Source organism: Macaca thibetana, chromosome 8 (genome assembly GCF_024542745.1).
Source record: "Macaca thibetana thibetana isolate TM-01 chromosome 8, ASM2454274v1, whole genome shotgun sequence".
Classification (NCBI taxonomy): Eukaryota; Metazoa; Chordata; class Mammalia; order Primates; family Cercopithecidae; genus Macaca; species Macaca thibetana.
The window spans coordinates 25784961-25801520 of NC_065585.1; positions in this window are offsets into that span (position 1 = coordinate 25784961).

A 16560-nucleotide genomic window follows, 5' to 3' on the forward strand; every position below is an offset into this window, starting at 1 on the left:
CTGACAGTCCAGTCCCTCTGCTGCCTGTCTGCTGGAGTTTGCTGGAGGTCTACGCCCAACCCTCTTTGCCTGGGTATTACCAGTGGAGGCTTCAAAACAGCAAAGATTGTTGCCTGATCTTTCCTCTGGAAGCTTCTTCTAAGAGGGACACCTTCCAGATGCCAGCCAGAGCTCTCCTGTATGAGGTATCTGTTGGCCCCTACTGGGGGGTGTTTCCCAGTCAGGATACACAGGGGTTAGGGACCCACTTGAGGAGGCAGTCTGACCCTTAGCAGAGCTTGAACGCTGTGCTGGGAGATCCGCTGCTCTCTTCACAGCTGTCAGGCAGGGATGTTTAAGTCTGCTGAAGCTGCACCCACAGCTGCCCCTTTCCCCAGGTGATCTGTCCCAGGGATATAGGGGTTTTATCTATAAGTCCCTGACTGGGGCTACTTCCTTTTGTTCAGAGACGTCCTGCCCGGAGAAGAGAAATCCGGCAGTCGGGCCACAGTAGCCTTGCTGAGCTGTAGTGGGCTCTGCCCAGTTCCAACTTCCCAGTAGCTTTGTTTACACTATGAGTGTAAAACCACCTACTCAAGCCTCAGCAATGGTAGACGCCCCTTCCCACACCAAGCTCGAGCGTCCCTCTGGTGAATCTCAGACTGTTGCTGTGCTGGCAGCGAGAATTTCAAGTCAGTGGATCTTAGTTTGCTGGGCTTCATAGGGATGGGACCTGCCGAGCCAGCTACTTGGCTCCCTGGCTTCATCTCTCTCTCTCTATATATAAGTGTGTGTGTGTATATGTGTGTGTGTGTGTGTGTGTGTGTGTGTGTATATATATATATATATTTTTTTTTTTTTTTTAGCCAGAGTTTCACTCTTGTTGCCCAGGCTGAAGTGCAATGGCACAATCTCAGCTCACCACAACCTCTGCCTCCTGGGTTCAAGCAATTCTTCTGCCTCAGCCTCCCAAGTAGCTGAGATTACAGGTGTGTGCCACCACGCCCAGCTAATTTTTTGTATTTTTAGTAGAGATGGGGTTTCTCCATGTTGGCTAGGCTGGTCTCGAACTCCCGACATCAGGTGATCTGCCTGCCTTGGCCTCCGCAAGTGCTGAGATTACAGCAATAAGCCACTGTGCCCGGCTATATATATATATTTAATTATTATTATTTTTTGGGACAGAGTCTCACTCTGTCACTCAGGCTGGAGTGCAGTGGCCCTATCTCTGCTCACTGCAACCTCCACCTCCTGGGTTCCAGCGCTTCTCCTGCCTCAGCCTCCCGAGTAGCTGGGACTACAGGCATGCACCCCCACAGCCGGCTAATTTTTGTATTTTTAGTAGAGATGGGGTTTCGACATGTTGGCCAGGCTGGTCTCAAACTCCTGACCTCAGGTGATCTACCTGCCTTGGTCTTTCAAAGTGTTAACAACATATTTAACAGGCCAATTCCAAATTATATACCACTGGTTTTCAAGCTCTGCTTTGATCTCTTCTCTACTCCTAGCTATTATATTTCTGAGAAAACCTAAATACAGAGAGGTTAGAGGATATACTTAGAGTCACATAGCAAATCAGTGACAAAGCTGGAATAGAAGGTAAGTATATTGGCACTCAGAATAGATTCATTTCCTTTGTTATACTAGTTTCCTATTGCTGCTCATAGAGCTTTAAAAAATACAGCTTTATCTCTTACATTTCTGGAGGTCTGAAGTCCAAAATGGGTCTTAAGAGGCTAATATCAAGGTTCTGGTTGGGCTGGATGCTCCTAAGGGGGCTATAGAGAATCCATTCCTTGCTTATTCCAGCTTCCAGAGGCTGCCAGCATTCTTCAGCTCATAGGCATTTCATTCCAATCACTGCTTCTGTTATCATATCACCTTTTACTGTCTTTAGCCTCCTGCCTCTTTCTTATTAGGACCATGGTGATTATATTGGGTCCATCTAAATAACGTAAGATAATCTTGCTAACTCATGATTCTTAATAATGCCTGCAAAGTCCTTTTTGCCCTATAAGGTAGCATATTCACAGATTCCAGGGATTAGGATATAGATGGGGGTGGGTGTGTGTGGGAAATTATTCGCCCCACCACACTACGCTAAATATCATTGACTAAAATTTAGATTTCTCATATTCCTCTGCTGTGGATAACACTAATACCCGATCAATGAAGGAAAGCACACTAGACAGCAACTTGCTCCGGCAGTTTGCCTAGCATTTGGATAGACCCACCGCCACAGCACATCCCATTTATTTTCTGTAACTTAAACAGAAGTCAGACTTTCAAAACATTGGTTCTGAATTTAAAAAAATCTATTAAGTAGCCATAAATATTCATTTTTTTGCCTTCTTCCTTCCCATCCCTCAGCTTTATGGTGTGTTGAATATTATTTTATACTCAAAACTATTTTCCTTTTTCTTTTTGGTAAGTATTAAATTTGAGGGTTGAAACAAGGGAAAACACCTCATCAAGAAGTAATGGGTTTACCTTGTAGTCGGGGTAAAAAAATTCTCTCAGAATCAGACTTGCAGTCGTCTCCATCCTTCTTAATCGATTTTACACTTCTACTTTACTTGCAGACACAAAAATACTTGATCACAAAACAGAAATGAGAAATCACAAAGAGAAACATGCCTTCAAGTTTTTGAGTGAATCAGCATAAAGTTGTTCCGTGGATATTTTAGCCATTTTTAAGAGGCAATGAAATTCAGTGGAAAAAACTCAGTCAAATCACTGTTGTATTCTGCCTGTGGTTCCCACCTGCAAGTTGGGGAGAGCCCCGTTTACCCTTATCTTACCATGTAATTTAAAAATCTGAAATGTATAGGCTAATGTGCACTTATCAATTTAGATGATATTCATGTTTTTCTTTTGCATGTGCTGAAGGTTAGGAGTTCAACTTTATGCACCCATAAAATTGAAGTTTTGTGGTCATGTTCTCTTCACTGTCAGCATTTGGTTAATCTCTCATTCACTGAATATCTGACAAGTATCTATTCCTTCAATAAATACTCATCGAAATGGTCTGCTTTGTGCTCCAAAAGGTTAAATTAGAAATTTATATGCAACTTAATTATAAAATTTAGAAAAGTGCATAAAACTGGACACAGAGCAAACTGTCAGCATAAATGCTGAAAGACAAATTTGGAAAAAGTAGTGTAAATGATTGGCAGAAAGGACACAGGAGGATGGGAAAGCTATAGGGAGTCTAAGATTTTCATTGAATTGTTTTGTATTGTTTCCACTGTATTTGCTACAATAAGGGAAAACCAGCACAGGTAACCATTTCAAATAATTTATATTTATATTCAAATTAATAAAAATATTCAATGTAAAATTAATTCAGCCTAAATCGAACTTTCCTATTAATACACATATGTGTAATATATATATTATTTTGGGGTAGGAGTAAAAGGCCTCAGTGCTTAAAGCTCCGGATGGGTGAGTGTGATGGTTAATGAATAGTCCTGTAGATGTGGAAGGGCTCTCATTCTCTCTCTAGTGGCTGGCTAGACTGACACTCTGGGTATGACCAAGGATGTGAGAGAGATAGTTGCTTTGACATCCAGAGCTTCTGGCCAGAGGTTAAACATTCATGTGTTAAGACAGCATAGGAGTGCATGCTTAGGATTTCTATACTTTATCATAGGGAATTCCATTTCTGTGATTGTTTGTCACAGGGTTGCTGCTATTCATGCCTTTCCTAGAATAGGCTCTATGCAAGGTAGCTAAACTCATGTGTTGATCCAGATAAGATTAGTGAACCTATTGACTTTGATATTTCCCACCTATCTGGCCAGCTAATTTTACCGATATGCAAATTAGTCAATGCTCATGTGTTGGTGCAGAGAGGATGTGTGGACAGAAATGGACCTTATGAGTCATAATTCACATAGCCATACACTGTATGGAGGGCACTCTAGGCAGCTGGAAAGGTGAAATCAAATACCTAGAACTGAGATGGATGAGTTCTGTAGACCTGCCTGAAGGAGCAACTATCTTATTGGAATAGAGCAAGAAAAGAAGTTGGTGATGGAATATCTGGATGAATCACTTTGATGTGATCCATTTACTCTGTTGCACCTACACCTTTTGTTCTAATAGCCAGTAAGGGCAATTAATACCCAGAAGAGTGGGGATGCAGAGGGTTAGGTGGGACAGAAGAACCTGAAAGTAGCACACAGTAGGACCACATCTTTGAACTCTCTTATTTCATCATTACAACTCATCTGAAGTTTTTGTTCTGCTCGTTTTTAAGTACATTTCAATTTGATTCTACCATCAGGATAATGTTTCAAATTACTTAGCATCCATAATCATTGGCATCTCAGGAGTATATATTTTTAAAGCTTTGAGGCAAATAGCTTAGCAAGTAAACATGCAGGCTATGATCAGTTGGACTTCCAGTTAAAACCTCAGCATTCCCACTTATTAGTTTTGTGGCATAGAATAAATTATTTAATCTCTCTAAGCCTCAGTTTCCTCATTGGTAAAATGAGGACGATTATGATAGTACCTACCTCATAGGAGTATTGGGAGGATTAAAGGAGAAGAGGCACTTAGAGGACTAAAAATCTATGTTTTGCATGTAGTCAATGCTCAATAACTGTTAATTATTTGTTATTATTATTATCCTAAGGTTTACCATACCCTCTGACTTTGTATTGTAGTTAAAGAATAAAGGCAACTAGAATGTATTATAACTGAAATATCAACCCCACAATAACAAGGCAAAACCCCCACCTTTTCCAAGAGATAATAATGCCACACACACTCTCAATGGTGCCACAGGACATTGTGTCAGCTGGTGGGGAAAATGTGGCTTCAGGTCTCTCTCGTTCCTGCTGAGAGATGGACTAAGGAACTCCTCAGGATCTGTAGGGAATTTCTCCATGGAAAAGCATAAATCTCCTATAGCAGAGCATCAAGAGCTGGGGTGAAAAGAAAGCTTCAGCTTTTAAGTAAAGCTCAGAGGTTCTTAACAAGCCTGGGTAGAGTGTGTGCCATTAGCCTGAGATTTCAAAATGACCACTGTGGGGTCTTGGATTCCACCCAAATGTGACTAGCTTTTTCAAAGACTGCCCCACACCATGAGGATGAAATGACCACTCACCCACCTTTCCACTTCGGACCCTTCTTATACTTCACATGAGGCCCAAGCCTGGATTAACCCACTTATCTTCAATATAACACTCAAAATAACTGTGAAGCCTGTATAAGGAAATTATCACAATGATCATTTTGAACTGTAGTTGCATATTTACTTGTCAGCATTGCAGGGGGACCAAGTTTTCTGAGGACAGTGATTAGCATCTTCTCTATTTCTGGGTCTCCAGGATATAACACAATGCTCAGCATGGAGTCATTACTGAAAACATATTCATTAAATGTATAAATGAATGAAAGAATGCATTTTAAGTCAGCCAGTCTCTAGAGTGGCCCCGGCATAGATAAGGATGGTGTTAAGTAACTTTAGTGCCCCCAATTTAAGCAGAGAGTGGAATATTTTCAAACAAAAAGTTTTCATTCTTCTTGGATATTTGGGTATATGTCTGACCACCATTGGCAGTGAAGGATAGATTTCAGGGGTCATGAAAGCTTTCTCTCATATGTTTCAGGAACATCCAGAAATCTTAGCCTTGTGGGTGCCTGGAGCATATACTGAGGCTACCTATCGGGTAATTGATCCCCATGACATACAGACTTTCCTTGCCTGAGGCAACAGCTTGAGAAGGCCAGAGCAAAACAGGGAAAGGAAATTGACGTTCTCAGGAGTGATGTGGATTTTGAGAAGAGGAGAAGATTCTTTAAGGAGGTCACCTTATGAAGAAGGAATACAAAAAAATATAAATGGGAGGGAAGGAAATAAGATGAATTAGTGTTTTGGTGCAAAGATTTATTTAATGTGTAGAAAATAGAACCATAGAAGGCTGGAGCTGTCTGAAAGCTTTGAGAAGATTTTATTCTGAATTGTTCATTCTACAAAGCAGGGGACCATGGCCAGGGTGTTGAAGTGGCTTGTCCAGAGTGACACAGGGAATTAGTGGTGGAGCCAGGATTGTAAACTAGGGTGCCTGGTTTCTAGCCCCTTCTCTTTCCACTCTCTGAGCTGGCTGCCTAGCCCTGGCGCAGAAGGAGAAACCACTCCTGGGGTTATTTGGAAGAGCATTTGTCATCTGGCTGCCACAGTCCTGGGAGAGCCAGACCACTTGAAGGTGGAAAAAGAGGAGGGAAATGCAAAATACTAAGATGGAACTGCAGATTTTATATGGAAAACATGAACCATCTATGGTTTGAAATATTAAAAATAGGTTAAATTCAATTTAAATTCTATTGGACACTGACTTCAAGGCTATAAACAAGACGTCTGGAAAAATTTATACAGCTATCTCCCTTTTTGCTGCATTAAGCAAATTAAAAGGACTGTTCCTATCCTCTAGCAACTTATTTAAAGGTTGAAAACATCAACCTTAATAAAGAAAAGGGTATAAAGCACAGAGCAAAGATGACTCTTATTGTCTCTCGTCTTTCCCCCGTGACATAGAACAAATGGCCCTGGGCTAGAAATGAAAGAATTGTATTCTAGTCCTGTTTAAGCCATGACTTTATCCAGTTCACCAACATCACTCTGGAGTTCAGCTTATTTATCTGTAAAGTGAAGGGATTAGGCTAAATGTCACTAACAGTCTCGTTCAAATTTAATATTCTAAGATATACTTTCTTAGTCTGCCTGAGCTGCTGTAACAAAATATAGATCCTTGACTTCCTATGGCCTGTCCTGGGATTTTTTGACTTAACAATAGTACTGAGGTAATATATATTCAGTAGAAACTGTACTTTGAGTTCTGTTTCTTACTTTCGGTGCAGTATTCAATGAATTACATGAGACAGTCAACACTTCATTATAAAATAGGCTTTGCGTAAGATGAGTTTGCCCAATTGCGCTAGCCTAAGCTATGGTGTTTGGTAGGCTAGGTGTATTAAATACATTTCAACTTGCGATATTTTCAGCTTATGATGGTTTTATTGTGATGTAACCTGTCCAGATAAGCCTATTGTAAGCTGAGAAACATCTGTGTTATAGACTGTGTGGCCTAAACAACAGAAATTTATTTCCCACAGTTCTGGAGGCTTGGAAGTCCAAGATTAAGGTGCCAGTTTTGGTTTCTGGCAAAGGTCCTCTTCCTGGTTTGTAAATGAGTTCCTCTTTTTTTTTTTTTTTTTCTAACTTTAATTTTAGATTCAGGTTTACATGTGCAGGTTTGTTAAATAGGTAAATTGCATGTCTCAGGGGTTTTGGGGTACAGATTATTTCATGATTCAGGTAATCAGCATAGTATGAGATAGGTAGTTTTTCAACGCTCACCCTCTTCCCACCCTCCACTCACAAGTAGGCCCTCTTGCCTGTTATTCCCTTCTTTGTGGACACAATGTTTAGTTCCCATTTATAAGTGAGAACATAGAGTATTTGGCTTTCTGTTCCTGTGTTAGTTTGCTTAGGATAATAGCTTTCAGCTCCATCCATGTTGCTGCAAAGGACATGATTCTGGATGTATAGTATTCCATGGTGTAGATGTACATTTTCTTTATCATGTCTGTATCCTCACATAGTGGAGAGAGAGATAATCTCTCTATTGTATCTTCATAAGGGCTCTGATCCCATCAGGAAAGCTCTCCCTTCATGACCTAATTACCTCCTAAAGTTCCCACCTCCAAATACCATCACATCGATGATTGGGGCTTCAACATAGGAATTTGTGGGAGGGGAGGCACAGATATTTAGTCCATAGCACTTTTTGCGTGTTTGGTTTTTGTTGAAATTGAGCACATGTGTTCATTTCTTCACTCCCAATTTGTGTCCATTACAGTGTAAGGAGTTGTGTGTACTGTAGTGAAGAAGAAAGACCTCTGTGACTCCATGGAGCTTACATTCTAGTCAGAGAGACAAGCAGTAAACAGGAAACAGTAAGTAGATAACTTCTAGATGTAACTGTATTTATATATCTATTTAAGCCTTATGTATCATAAGTAATTAATATAACTAGTAATAGAAGCTAAGCTGGGTTAGAGAATAAATGTCAGGGGTGGAAATCTATGAATCAGGTTTACAGAAGGCATCAGGCCTCAATACAAACATCTAAGTGGCCATAGGAAGAATATTTCTAGTAGAGAAAAAGGCATGTGCAAAGTCCCTGAGGCCAGAAAGAGCTTACTGTGGTTGAGGACCTGATAGAAAGTGGTTGTGACTGGGAGCCAGCGATCAAAGGAAAAGGAGGCACGGAATGAAAACAAAAGGCAAGTCGTGCAGCTTCTTGCAGGCCATGCTAGTGCAATGGGAAGCCACAGGAGACTGTAAAATGATTTAATTCATGCATAAAAAATTACTTTCAATTCTGTGTAGACAGAATGGGTTGGAGGAGCTAAGATGTAGAAGGGAGACTGAAAAGGGGTAGTTGTAGCAATGTAGTTAAGAGAGAAGGTGACTTGGATGAGAACTGCACAGCAAAAATGAAGAGGACGAAATAGATTTATTAACATGTAGTGGGTGGGGGAAAAGAGAAATCAAGGTCAAGGATGATTTGACTCTCAGGGTAGATGGTGGTGCCATTAACTTGGAGGCAGAAGGCTGGAGGAAAAAGATTCAGGTAGAGACAGAAATCAGCAGTTCTGTTTGTCCTTGTCAACTTTGAGCAGCCTCTTACACACGTACATGAACATACCAAGTAGGCAATTGGTTACTTGAGTCTGAAGATCATAACAATGGCCTGGGCTGAAGCAATACACGTTTTCAGAATTGCCAGAACATAGATTAGAATCAAAGACATGAGAGTACTTAGAGAAAGAGTGAAAGGAAGAATGCCGAGAAATTGTGGCATAAGCAGAGAAGTCCACTGCAAAGGCTGAGGGGTGGTGCATGCCGTAGGAGGACTAGAAGTCACATAAGCAATAAGAGGTGTGGCAAGAAAGAAGGAGTCAGTGTTGCAGAACTTTCTCCTTAGTTCAGTTAAAACCAAGTTCTTGTCACAGGACCGGGAAAGATTAGGCTCACGGACACATAGAAGGGTGAGGAGTAGAAGTTAGTGGGCAAAAAGGAAAAAGGAAAAACAGCTCTCAGCAAAGCGAGGAGTGTTACCAACAGTCTCCTGCCTCACAGATTGGACCCCAGGCCACCACACAGAAACTAGAGGCCAGGCTCCTCCCCACTACGAAACGCACGGACTTGCTGTGGCTCCACCCCCTTCTCCCAGTGCGCGGGTGGGCATGGTCAGAATCAGTCGGGAAAGAGCCGGCTTCTTCTGGACCCGCAGTCTGGTTTTTCAGCTTTCAGGCTGTTTTAGGCTTGAAGGTGGTGTTTCGCTGGGGACCCTTGGCTGTCTCCTGTGTATATCATCAGCTGGATTAAAAACTGTTGGCAAGATGAATAAAATGTAGACCCAAAAGCGTCACTCAATTTGGAAACAGAGATAATTGATGACCTTTATGAGAGTTTTTTTTCTTTCATAATAGTGGTGTCATGAAAACTACATTAACATGATTTTAAAAATAATTGAAAAATGAGGATGTGGGATTAACTGGTACAATAGTTTTAAGAAGTTTTGTCGTAAAGATCAACAGAGAAGTAATATAGTAGCTAGACATGCTTGTAGAATCAAAGGAAAATAATTGTTTAAGAAGTTATAAGATACTGGAGCATATAATATAACTGGTTGTCAATCTTCTGCTAAGTAATGAGAGATAAATAATGTAGAACAGGGATTAACAAATTATGGCTTGTGGGCCAAATTCGGTCTGCTGACTACTTTTGTAGACTGTTAATGGCCTGTGGGCTAAGAATAGTTTTTACATTTGCAAGTGGGTAACAACTTTTTAAAAAATGTATTGATTTTATATATATATGATTTTAATATGTATCTGACTTTTTTTGTTATACTACGTTCAAATTTTGGTGTCCATAAATGAGCTTTATTTGGACACAGTCAGACCTCTTTGTTTATGTATTATTTATAAATGCTTTCCTGCTACAATGACACAGTTCTGAGGTAGCGGCGGAGACTGCATGGCCAGCAAAGTCTGAAATATTTACTATCTGGTCCTTTACAGGAAGTATTTGTTGACCTCTGATGTGGAAGAAAAAAATTATATTGTGAGACCGCCTTGAGAAGGGAATGAGGCAGGGTCCCAAAGGACAGGGGTAGGCAAGAAAGACATCAAACGTGAGTATACAAGATGTACAAGGGGTCTTGAATTTGGCAACTGTGAGACAACATCATTCTTCTTTGATGCCTCTGTTTTCTCAGTGAAAGGGAGGTGATCTGAAATAGGCGTGGAGTAACCCTGGAAGTCTGACCTAAGCCTTCTCGTCCTTAGGAAAGAATCGTCACAACAACACAGAGATTAAGGTATAAAATTCATGACTTTCAAGTTTTCATAGTGAAGTGGAATCAAATATCTCTAAACTTGAAACAATTATCTGATCTGGAGAAGAAAAGAGAAACCCTGAGAGGAAGCCCATGAGTTGGATGTTGTTGTTGCTCTGAAGGGCTCTGCCTCTGCCCTTCTCCTGGGATTATTTAGAAAGAGGGAGATGCCAGACCTCCCGAGTGATTTGGGACGTCTTCAAATAAAAGAGAAATTACCATGATTTGTCTCTTTGAACCTGAGGAATCAACAGACTTGTAGATATTTTTCCAAGTGTTTGTGACACAGAAGGAGTAGAGGAGACGTGGATGCACAGTGGGCAGGGCAGAGAAACCAGGACAGTCCTGCTGAGTTCTCTGTAGATACAGAATACTGTGGAATCTCTGTAGATACAGAGTACTGTGGTGGAAAATCCAGTTGTGCCAAAGGATGTCGTAGTCAGGAAAGCAGCCGGGATGAAAACATGTGCTATGTGTACCGGGACTAGGCAGCAGTGACAACAAGGAGGACAAAGGGCAGTCAAGGAAGTCTAAGGACAACCCCTAATCAAACAGGGCTGTGTAAATCTTAGTGGACGTCAGCAGGGTAGCTGATGACTTAAAATAAAGTGTCTTCCCCTGGATGCTAAGTTACTTCAAGGGTCTCCTGATTCTTAGGAGTCCCACAAAGTTAGGGAGGTGCTGAACCATAAATTGATTGAGTTTACTTGGAATTGACTGAGAAAAACTTTAAGTGAATGAATTTCCCTTGAAATTGCAAAATTCAATTTCTGCTCTAGGTGCCATAGGAGTTTTGGACAGAAACTAGGAAAAATACTTACATTTTTTGCATACTTGAGTTTGTGGTTTGAAAATTCAAACTCTTACTAAGAGTTTAAAGAGAGAAAGTGGAGAGTTTGAAATAGTCAGTTATTCTCTCGGAAAGGGGAAAAATGTTTTCACCATGTAGATAATTTCTTCTTCCTGATACACCAAGCTTACTTCCATAATCATAATTTTCATGAATAAGGGTTGAACACGATGCCAACATTTATATGCATATTGCATTTGTGTCTCATATTAATCTATCAGGTATAAGGAATTATGCTCATTTTGTAGATGAAAAAAACAAAGTTCTGGAATATGTTAAGTAATTTGCCAAATGTCACAAGGCAGAATTCACCATATTCCAAACTGTTTCTTTCTAACCTCTCTTTCCAGCTTTCATCTCACCCAACCAATAACTAATGGTAATTACTTCCATTTAGCAAGACTTCCTTTTGACACAGATCGAGCCAATTGTTCCAAATATTTAATTTCCCTTAGTCCTTAAACAAAGTTCATGCTTTTTGGTATGATTTATTTCAAATCACTACTTGGATGATTAGAAATAAATTACCTAACTGAGCCAACTAGTATAAGCACTAGAAGCAAGATTTAAACCTAAGTCTGTCTGTCTCAAAAGCTCATAATCTTAATTATACTAACCCTCTTCTGCCACTGAGATACCTGAATCTACCACTTCTAGGAAACCTTTCCTAACAAACTGAAGGAGTGATGATTACGGCCTTTTATCTTTCTGTTAACTGCAACAACATATGTATTGGTCATTCACAGAATCCATGCCCCCTTCTTCTTGGGTATGGTGGTGTGTAGTAGGAGTGGAAGTGATAGGTGCCATTTCCAGGCCTGGTGCATTGATTCCCTGATGCCTTGCACCATGCGCTTTCTCCTGGATCTGGCTGCATACAGGTGCAGATAGACCTTAGAGAATAGTAGAACAACAGGATGGAAGCATCTGGAGTCCCTGAATAACAGCTTGGAGGAGAAGCATCTCCAGAGAACTGACACCTGCTCAGGACTGTGGGGGAAAAGCTTCTACTGTACTGAACCATGATTCTATTTTGGTATATTTGATATTTGCTACAGCATCTTAGTTTATTCTTAAGAATACAATGGAAAAGGACATTGTAGGAAAAAGGTAACCAATAGAAAGTAGGGGAGATATATTAAAATCATATGAAAAGCATTATTGAGAGATTACTATTAGCACACTGCAATGACATGCATTTTACAGAGAACACTCTGGCTGTAACGTGTTTTGGCTGGGAGCAAGCCCAGAACAAAATTGGGAGTAGGAAGAGCAATTAAGAAGCTATAGTAGCAATTCAAGATGAAAATGATGGGGACTGACCTAGAATGGTAGAAGATGAGTGAACAGATTTTAGTGATTTTTAAGTTTGGAAAATCAGTAGAACTTTAAGTGGTTGACTATATGTGACTGAGAAAGGGGAAAGGGAGAGGACTCAAGGATAAGACCTCTGTTTCTGGCTGGATGATGGCGATGTCATTTACAGATACACGTACTATAGGAGAAATGGTAGGTGGGTGAGTGGAGTGGTGATGATAAGTTTAGTTTTAATTTTTTTAATTTTAATTTTAATTTTAATTAATTAATTTATTTTTGAGACAGAGTCTTGCTCTGTCACCAGGCTGGAGTGCAGTGGTATAGTCTCAGCTCACTGCAAGCTCTGCCTCCCAGGTTCAAGCGATTCTCCTGCCTCAGCCTCCCGAGTAGCTGGGACTGCAGGCACGTGCCACCATGCCTGGCTAATTTTTGTACTCTTTTTAGTAGAGATGGGGTTTCACCATATTGGCCAGGATGGTCTCAATCTCTTGACCTCATGATCCGCCTGCCTTGGTCTCCTAAAGTGCTGGGATTACAGGTGTGAGTCACCGCACCTGGTCAGTGAATTTGTTTTTTAACATGTTGCCAAGAGGAATTGGAGGGTTGACTAAACAGATTTGGAGCTTAGGAGAGAGAAACAAGCTGGAAGTCTAGCTTTAGAATCAATGAGTGTCTATTTGGTAATACCAAGAAAGTAGATGAGATTTTTTTTTTGCATTACATGTAATAAATGAGGTGTTGTAATTGCTCCTCACAACCCCCACTCTTGCTGTGGACTCACCAGGACATAGAATGAAAACATCTCCACTATCCCCACTTCTTCCAAGAAAATCCAGCAGGTCTGAATTCTCCTTATCTAGAAGGGCCAGTGAACTGTGTGTGTGTGCATGCGTATGTGTGTGTGTGTGTGTGTGTGCGCGCGCATGCGTATGTGTGTGTGTCTGTACACACATGCACGCAAGCCTAGGCTTTTGTGTGTACAAGGCTGTCAGTATGATGAGGCTCCATTGTCAGAGACAAAATGAAGAGGCAGGCTGTGGTTTCACTGGATTGAAACAGAGCCCAGTCTAAACCAGAGAGATAATGTTGCCAGACTGCAAATGTGAACAAAGTGGAATGAATTGGATAATTCCTGCTCATAATAAAACTACGAAGGTAGAAAGATCTTTGGTGGAGGGGACTTATGCTGGTACCAGGAGAGACTTGGCACTAAGCTCCAGGACTTTAGGAGCCTAGGTAAAGATCTCTGTATCTGAAGGTGACGTGGAGAACATGAGGCTGCTAGCAAAAGCTGCGCATATTTGAGTGAATAACAGTCTTAGGAAACAAACAATCACAATGGCTACCACTTTGTTACTGAAGATGAGAGGCGTCTGTCACAGTCTTCCTTGACTATGTAAGTCTGGGTTCTGGCACCCACAAAGAGTATGGTAGAGAACATCCAGAATTGACCCTAAAGCTTTTGCTTCTGTTAGTAAGTGGATACTTAAACCAGGTTTAATTTACTTTAGTGGGAGTAGCGGATACAGGGACATTTCTTTCACCTATATTATTAATAGAACATCTGTGACTACGGATCAGTAATCTAGGGATGAAGAGGTTTAATAGCCCTTTTTCTAAAATCACATAAGCCATTCTTCTGCCTTCTAAATCCAGGGTTTTTATTTTTATTTTTATTTTCACTAAGATGGGTTGAAAGAAAATTCAGAGCTTCTAATACCTGGTACCCTCATCCTTGCTCTACACTGCTTTCTTACAAAGGCAAGTTACCTTTGAATCTAACAGGTGTGGTCACTTGAGGGTGAGGAGAGTTATGTGCACAGATGACACCTCCGTGACCAGAAGACATTCTCATAAGGATTCGTATTGAATGAACTAGGATTCTAATCTGCAGTGTTATATTTCTGATGCACAATACTGATGTTTGCCAAAATTAGCTTCCCCTCATTCTTGTTACCTCTAATGGCGAGGTTATTTCAGCTCAACATATAGTATCTATATGGACCTGAATGATTCATGAGGCTGCTCCATCAGAGCTGAGCATGGTTCCCTGGGTTTTAGTGATGCTCTCATCTGCCAGAGACTGACTGGAATATGCAGTCACTCATGGTGAAAGGGAAACATGTTTCTCATTCAGCAAGTATGTGGTTCCATCCACAGAGTTTACAGCACGGTTGTATTTGAAGTTCAGTCCTAGAACTTTGTGGCAGTAAAAATGATGGTGATTTATAGGAAAATGTCACTCGGCCATCTCCACTATAAAAGCCTTTTATAACTCTCATCAAATATAAATCAGGATGTATGCAGCCAACAAAATGATGGTTTTGGCATAACGTTTTCAAGACAAAAAGAAATGGCCTAGAATTGTCTTGGCTTTTTACTGAGGACAAATATTACAGGAATTTATTGCTGGTCCAAGATCAATATTCTTGTCTTTAAAAATAGATATGAGTAAATTTATGTCTTGGTGAAATTCCAATTACATAAATTAATTAAAATAGTCACCACAGAGTTCATCCACAAATACCAAGAATGCCATACCTTTTTTTTGTTTTTTTAGGTTTTTGCTTTTGTTAAACTATATTCTAAGATACATAACTCAAGCTTAAAGCTATATTTCATTCTAATGGGGGAGGAAAAGGATGGGCCTCGCAAGGGATTGATTCAAACTTGCTAAATTTCATGTTGGAAATGCCAAAGAAGCTTCATATTGTACTTCTCTCAAATGTCAGCAAGATGTGAAAAATGGTGATCAAACAAAACCTGCGTTTGAAGTGATAGCCCCCATTTTCTCATGTATTTTTGCATCACAGAATACTCAAGGTAGAGATCAGCATAAAGAAGTGAGGGCCAGGTGCAGCAGCTCACTTCTGTAATCCCAGCACTTTGGGAGGCTGAGGCAGGTGGATCACCTGAGGTCAGGAGTTCAAGACCAGCCAGGCCAACATGGCAAAGCCCGGTCTCTACCAAAAATACAAAAATTAGCCAGCCATGGTGGCAGGCGCCTGTGATCCCAGATACTTTTGAGTCTGAGGCAGGAGAATCACTGGAATCTGGGAGGCAGAAGTTGCGGTGAGCGGAGATCATGCCACTGCATTCCAGCTTGGGAGACAGAGTGCGACTCCATCTTGAAAAAAAAAACCAAAAAAACAAAAAACTGAGGATTGAGAGAATCCATGATCATGTGAGAGTCTGGAAAGAACATCCAGTTCTGTGGCAGCGAAGGAGAGGAGGTAAAAGATCCTTATGTGACTGCCTCAGGGGTGGAAAAAGAATATTGAGATGCATTGGGAAGAATGATCTCTAAAAGGCTATAAGAAGGTGCTCAGAAAGCAAATCAGGTAAATTAAAAAAAAAAAAACAAAAAACTTGGCTTTTCTTTTTTTCAGACAAGTAAGCTCACTCCCATTGCTCCTGTCACTCCAGCACTTATCTTACCATATCTCACCTGAAATATTGTGAGAAGCAATGTTAGAGCAACTTAGGCTCTATACTGGGCAACTTCGAAGTCCTACTACTGGCAAGAAGTGAAGGGCAGTCAATATAAGAACTTTTAGAACTGTTGAAGGAATCAGAAATGTTCATCCTAGACAAGGGAAATCCCCAGAGACCATGGTACCTGTTGTGTAGAAAAGGAAATATACCTGTTGTGTGAGGTCTCAATGGTTTGATGTAGTATTAATAGAAAGATCTCACATCCATTTATTCCACAAAATGTGTATTAAGCGTTATATGCCAGGCAGAGTTTTAGGCACTGAAAATGGGGGTGGGGGGGAGTTTGATTTAATATAAAGCACAGCATTCTTCCCATTTCTTTTTTTATTTTTAAATTTGATACAGGACTTCACTCTGTCGCCCAGGCTGGAGTGCAGTGGTGCAATCTTGGCTCACTGCAACCTCTGCCTCCCAGGTTCCAGCCATTCTCCCACTTCAGCCTCCCCAGTAGCTGGGACTACAGATGCGTGCCACTACACCATACAAATTTTTGTATTT